Source organism: Electrophorus electricus, chromosome 16, assembly GCF_041902795.1.
Source record: "Electrophorus electricus isolate QZ-2024a chromosome 16, ASM4190279v1, whole genome shotgun sequence".
Taxonomy (NCBI): Eukaryota; Metazoa; Chordata; class Actinopteri; order Gymnotiformes; family Gymnotidae; genus Electrophorus; species Electrophorus electricus.
This window is the reverse complement of record NC_137512.1, coordinates 3,977,501-3,985,000: the sequence shown is the minus strand read 5'-3', so window position 1 is coordinate 3,985,000 and position 7,500 is coordinate 3,977,501.

The following is a 7,500-nucleotide window of genomic DNA, read 5'->3' as shown; positions in this document are numbered from 1 at the left end:
ATTCAATACATTTAAACCTTCTTGGAAGAAAGTTTTAGATAGTTCCTTCTCCACTAAAGTCTTTAGACCCCTTTAAGGCATTAATGTAACATTACATAGCAAGAGAGAGAGAGAAAGAGAGAGAGAGAGAGAGAGAGAGAGAGAGAGAGAGAGAGAGAGAGAGAGGACAAACAGATACATTTGGGTCAGTTAAAATTCCGATAGAGTTTAATAGCTCAGTTTAAAAACATGACAACAGAGTGTACAAGCAGAAAATGTATTTTGTGATCTATTGTAGCTTAACCACAATATATATATATATATATATATTTATTTATTTATTTATTTAATTTTTTTTGGAGTGGATTTTATCATGACCTAAAATTGCTCCAGAATGTCTGGTTCAGCACAGTCAAAACATTATTATTATTGTATGATTTTATACATTTTGTAAAAGAAGAGATTGTTGGTTTACGCATGTTTTTCGTACACCATTGCGTATCATCACATGCAGTGACATCTTCTTATCACTATTATCTTCATGCCGTTAGTGCCAATTCTGCAGTGATGTCTTCCCTGTATTTCAGTCTCTCTCAAGTGAAGACACTGTTTCATTTCTTCTGTTGCATGTGAGTGCTCTCATGCTCAAGGAGGACTAACTCTACCTGATTAAAGCACTCATGTCATATCCCTAATACTCAGTTTTTTGGGTGTGCTAATCACTTACGCAGGAAAGTGCATTCAAATTAATTAATTAAGTAATATTTTAGGCTTTCAGCAAAATTGTACAGTTCCACAATGTTTACTCACTGAATACACAGAAAACCACAGACAAACTACAAACTACAGGAAAGTCTGTAAAATTTTCTACAGAACATGAACCCTTTAAATATTTGTTTTCATTATATGACAAAGTTTCTGAAGCTCACGAATGTAGATTAAATGTATTGAATGCAGATTATATGCACTGAATGTAGATCATATGTACTGAATACATAGTATATGTACTGAATGAAGGTTATATGTACTGAATACATAATATATGTACTGAATGCAGGTTATATGTACTGAATACATAATATCTGTACTGAATGCATCTTATATGTACTGAATGCAGACTATTATTTGCATGCTTATCTTCAGCAGCTGTTGCGCTGATATAATAATATAACCAGAAATGATAAGAACAAATATAATGCATTGTTTTCCCTAACCTATGGGGCTCCAGGGTCCTCCCAACATGCCTGAACCAAGCTACGAAGAAACCTGAATCCAAACTGTGGGCTATGCTACAAATAAGACTTCAGGTACACCACCAGTGGTTGTGCTTCGGTTATACCTGATCTCCACTCGACTAGTCCTGCAGTACACATCACCTGCCATGCAAGGCCAACTAAACAATGTGTTAAAGAATTAGAATTAGATTTACAATTCTTGCTGAATCACTTGAACTATGTATTATTTGTTTATTACTCTTTAACGTGGTGTTCTTCTAGAATTGATAAAACATCTCATTTTATATACTTTTGTAATAGGTAGTGTCCTCTTAAAAACTTTAAAAACTTTGTTGAGTATTTCTGAAAACTCAAACTGCTTTAAGATATATATAACGTACTGTGGCACCATCCATTTTGTTCTCTAGATGTTTCTTTAATATTTAGATGTAAATTAGTTTAGATTTGAGAGATTGAAAGATTGATCAAAGCTGCATATGGCAGAGATGAATGGCAAAGAGAAGTAGCTGGTAGACTTAAAGAAAGCACGTGGGACATATTTACACATTCTTAATGGTAGGAAATGGCACTTGGAACTTCCTTTGATAAGGAAAAAAGAATCCAGAAAGTATTCAATCACAGATCAAAAGTCCCGCAATGAATTGATTTACTATTAAAGAGGCTTCTTAAAGTTGACTTTAATAGGAAAATAAGCAATAGATATAGTTGTTTCTTTGCATTGGCATGTCACCATGCATGTGGGCTGTTGTGGCTCAGTGGTTAAGGTACTTGACTTGTAATTGGATGGTTGCTGGTCCATGCCCTGCTGCTGGTAGGTTGCCACTGTTGGGACCCTAAGCAAGACCCTTCACCCTCAATTGCTCAAGCTGTACTCGATCATAATTGTAAGGTGCTTAGGACAAAAGCACCTTACTGTAAATTATGAGTCTTTGATTTGCACAGATTTAGTTAGTCTAGGCTGACCCATTAAATGATGTAGAGGGTTGTGTATACAGTAGTCAAAATCACTTAAATGACTGTGATGACTGTCAGACACAGGTGCAAAGCACAGCCCCGGCAGCTAAAGCCTCCTGCCACTAACTGGGCATGCTGCATTCATACTCACGTTACATTTACAGTCACTGACCACTTTAATAGGAACATCCATTTATTCAAATGACTGACCTTGGAGATACAGTTGGTGGTGAGTGTTTAACCCATCTCTTGGCATGCACAGTTGTGCTAGACTTCCTCCAACTCATTAATGGTCGGTTTTTGAACACGAGCCCACTGTTGGCCGGACGGTTTTTGGTGGCAGACCATGTCTAACCCAGCACTGACACCAACACATGGATGGTTTCCAGCCGCACTCCTGATATGTGCCCAGCCACTTCTAAGGCCCTACTGCAGCACTGTTAATCTGTTAGGAATGAAGTGCCACCTAAATAATATAAGGCTTAGTGTGATCCTTTAGCCAGAAACAGACCAACTGATAAACAAAGTCGAGGGATGTTGACAAACAACCCTGTTGCATGGAAACAGATCGTCTCCTGTCTGTTATTGTGGGCCTATAAATTGCAGCTATTAAATAGGTGTGCCTAGTGAAATGCCAGCAAGCATAAGATCAAGACAAGTGTTTCTAATAAGGTCAGCAGTGAGAGGCTTCTTGGATATGTGTTATTACTGCACTTGCTATTCCAATAGCATCACACAGGTGACCTACAGGCCAAAGTCTGGTTTGCAACTAATGATACTGCCAATTATTGATACCATATTTTTATTTATTGTGAAACTGTAGAGGGTGGAACAACAGGTCAAGGTGTGATTCTTCAGTAATCACCGCCACAGTAGAAATGAAAAGTTGTTTTTCTCAGTTTTATGGGAGAGTACGAAAACATGCTGAACGCACACAATGTACCAGAATAAAATATAATAGCAGATGTGAAATGAGCTTAGCAGGTATGTGTTTATAAGAAATGGCATGGGAGAGAGAAGGAACTGCACCACGCTACCCGACGAAGCTGTACTCACTGGCAGAAAGTCACACCAGAATTTAATTACTGAGTCCTGTGAAAGAAGAAGTCCATATCTGAGAGCCATTAGGGTTTGTTCACTCAGCTGTGACTAAGTTTGAACCAACAGGAGCTTAAAGGGCATCTTCACCAAAAATTATTCTTTTATATTGTTTTTTGTTTTGTTTTTTTCCTTACTGGTTGTCAGCAATATATGTATGACTCGAGCACTGATGTTTGACTTTGCTCTTTCAGCATTTAAACACCTTATTAATAATGCATATATGATTGCACTAAAATTAAATATAGCGATTTAAACATAGTCATTGCTTCTTGTTATAGAGTTTAACTGTTAATGCAATCTATAATTATATGTTGTTGTCATGGTGAAATTGCTAGAGACACAATGCCCTTTGCTTCACTTTCTGAATCATTATGCGCAGTAATATGGGATGCATTCTTACCTTTCACTTCACTGAGAAATGATCATCTGGGCCTTTTTCATTTAATTAGCTGTCTGTTTGCAAAATGGTATTCCTCAAATTCTACAAATATAATTCCTCACCAGGATTACACATTCCTGAGATATGGTGACATAGTACTCTAATGAAGCTGGGATTGAAACTGCTCAAAAGGTTCCAAAACTGCATGAGCCACATTTGAGCCCAATTGAGCACATTTGATCACAGTTGAGCACAATTGAGCACTGCATCCTGAACCATTAGCTTTTGTATTTTCACATATATTGATTATGTAAGCTCTTAGCTGTTCATCTGTATTGCATTGAAATGTTTCACTACTGGCAGAATATGAACTGTGGTAGTTTTGTTCAGCTGCTTTTATGAAGGCATGAGTTGACTAATGTTAGCACACAAGCTATAGTTTTAAACATTGCAGACACCAGTGCAATGTCTGCCACCATCAGCACTGAGATGGGTGGGATGTACTTTTGAAACCTCATTTTGAAACATCTACTACAATGCTCACTGTAAAACAGTTCAGTTGAATCGTTCAGATGTTCTCACAGCAGGGACATTCATGCATGATAAATATATGCAACACATTCTCAGACAGCACTGCCTCTTAAATCATAGTATTGGAGAATAAGGTACTTACATGAGATTGTTTGAATTATTATTACACATGGTGCACTTGATTTGAAATGCAAACTCAGTTGTGCAACTTATTATTATCCGTAAATTGAAAAAAAAAAATGTTTGAGCTGTTAATTTGTTTCACAGGCAAGATATGCTTAGATTAAAAGGGATGCCATGAAATACAGGTATAAAAAAAACAGCCCTGGAAAAGTACAAAACTGAGCACCATCATAAAATAAGCCAATATAGAAAGACTACTGTTCTGCCCTTGGTGTATTAGTTTCTGTATGACTACAACTAACTCTTGGTGCCGTGGGCTAAGACCTTGGCTGATTCACAGGCTTCAGAGCTTAATGGAGACTTTGTTCAGAGTAAAAGCCTCTCTGTGCACATTCAACCAATTAAATGAAAATGTCAAAGTGGTTAGTGATGGAGGCCAAACATATTCCCTTCTCTCTGTACAGAAGGAATATGAAAGCTTAAAAGCACAATCGTCATGTTTTCATGGGCCAGCGGCGTGTACGCCTCATTGTTACCCAGTTCGATTCACAGTGGCTGTTTCGATATCAAAGCCCATCGCTGGGTGAATACTAGCTACTCTAAACTTCCGTGACAAGCAGCAGTGCAGGAGCTCACAGCAGTTAACATCAAAGCCATACTTGAGCGTCCTCCATGGGATACGACTGTCTGAGTTGCAACAAGGACAGTTACTGGCTAGCAGTTCCTTTATTTTCAGATATCCTCCTGATGATGGACTGGCTATAGTGAGTGCACCAGACTGCATGGTCTGCACAGTGGATCTTGTTTCATCTTCTGCTCAGTGAAACAAAGAAGAGCTATTTTATGCTGTGATAGCGGGAGCGTGCTTTGTGTTATCAGTGCATACGGCCTCAACTGGCACACGGCACCTAAAGACTTTGCTAATAAAATGTCTCGTGTCCATGTATGTTTATTTAAAGCCACTATGTTTTCCTGAGCGTATGGGCCCTTTAAGACTATACATACAGAGCACACTAATAAGTTGTCAAATATACATTCTGGTGTGGTTATTTCACCATGGGTTTTCTTTTTTTTTTTCTTTTTTTTTTTTTTAAGTTTAACTCATACCAAGGAAATTCACTTTGAGTTGAACACACATTCAAGTATGACAAGAAGTTTGCGTCTGCTTAAAATATTCCTTTCAACAGCATCAAAGTTTCTGTCAATTTTAGAAATGGTGTGGCAAAATCAGACTTCAAAAGGCCAATGTTGAGCTCTCTGCAGCATGCCTGTTCCTTGCTCTTACAGTGGATAATTCTGCTCACTGTCCACTCCTGGACAGTGACCCGCAGTCATTAACCCATCCGGGAAGCTGCCCGGCACCTATTACCCAAGGAGTCGTTTGGAAGAGGTCCATATGCCCTGATCAGTGGAGTGGTGTGTGGCCTCGGAAATAGCTGCTTCCTGCCCACACTCTGGCTTTCATGTTTTTCATGTTGTTGTTTTTTTTCCATGTTCTGTGTGTATTTGTCTCAAGCTTATGAGCATATACCAGTGCTACCATAGTGCTGCATTCATTGCTGGTTGAGGTCTATGTGTCACGGTACACCCCTCCCCCTCCCCCCTAACGTCTCCATGCGTGTGTGTGTGTGTGTGTGTGTGTGTGTGTGTGTGTGTGTGTGTGTGTGTGTGTGTGTGTGTCTGTTCGTCAATGTGGCCACACCCTCCTTGTGTCTCACACCTGCGCCTTCTTGTGTTGTTATCGCATGTATAAAGGTCTGTCATTTACATGTTTATGTTGCCGGTTTTTGTCTCTGTTAGTGTGAGTGTTTAAATGTCAAATAAACGTGTGTTGGTCTGTCACACTACTCGTCCCCGCATCCTCCATAAAGCCTCCACGTTACAGTATGGTAATCAATATAAAGTAGAATTCTATGTAGACAAACAACAACAACAACAACAACAACAACAACAATAACAGCAGCAAAAAACTTAGGAGTTACTTGGGAAACCTTCATACCAGAGACTTCAACTACAGTTCCTGGAAGCGAGCAGATTCTCTGGACTGAACTTTAACAAATTAACCATCCATAATATGTCTGAAAATGTCAGCACTGTTTGGTCAAAAAAAAAATAAAAAAAATAAATATATATATATATATATATATATATATATATATATATATATATATATATATATATATATATATATATATATATATGAACAAGCCAGAGGTGATAGTGGCAGAATTAAGGAGGAACCCTTGGAAGGACCAAGACTCAGGAGGGAACCCGTCCTCCACTAAAGCCCAGATAATAACCAGTCCATACTTTATGTGCAAGGTGCATGACAGAAAACATCCTAGCCTTCACATTCACTGGATCACTCATGAACTGAGCTCCCATGGGAACTTACAAAGGCTTGCAATGCGATTTCAGCAACAAATCTGCTGAAATGTAATGAAAGGAGATCTCAAGCATGTCAAACAACAGAGCTATGAATTCTAAAGGAGGAGAATTATTATTTTTTAAATAGAATTTAAGTATGAACAACTAAGAATCCTTGAGTACATACTCTGTGTTCCATATTAACTAAAATGGCTTCCAAATGTTGTTTTATTTATTTTGTCTGTGTGTGTGTGTGTGAGTGTGTGTGTGTGTGTGTGTGTGTGTGTGTGTGTGTGTGTGTGTGTGTGTGTGTGTGTGTGTTGGGGGGGGGGGGTTGTGTGTTTAGATAATTTAAATGTAATTTAAATGAGTGTATGTAATTTAAATGTGTGTGTCCTGGACATAAAGTATATGTATGAGTGCATGTCCTGAACATAAGGTATATGTATGAATGTATGTCCTGGACATAAGTGTATGTCTCACTAGTGTCACTATGTTTCATGTAACCTTTCATTCATTAAAGTACTCCACATTTCAGTACATAACCAGGTGTAATGACAATAGAGTGTGGCTGTGGTGCATGCTAAAAATTACGCACAAAGGTTTCCAATCAGCATTGTCTCAGTCCACAGCCTGTTCCATCCACAACCATCCAGGAAGCGATTCTGGACCATCCGGTCCAGGACTGCCAGACTACGGAATGGCTTTTCCTGCAGGCTCTCAAGCTGCTCCCACCAGACAAACTGGGAACAAAAATTCTTTTCTGATCTTCCCTATTGGCACAGTCAGTATAGGACTGTAAATATCTCTCCTTCATTTTGAACTGTCTGT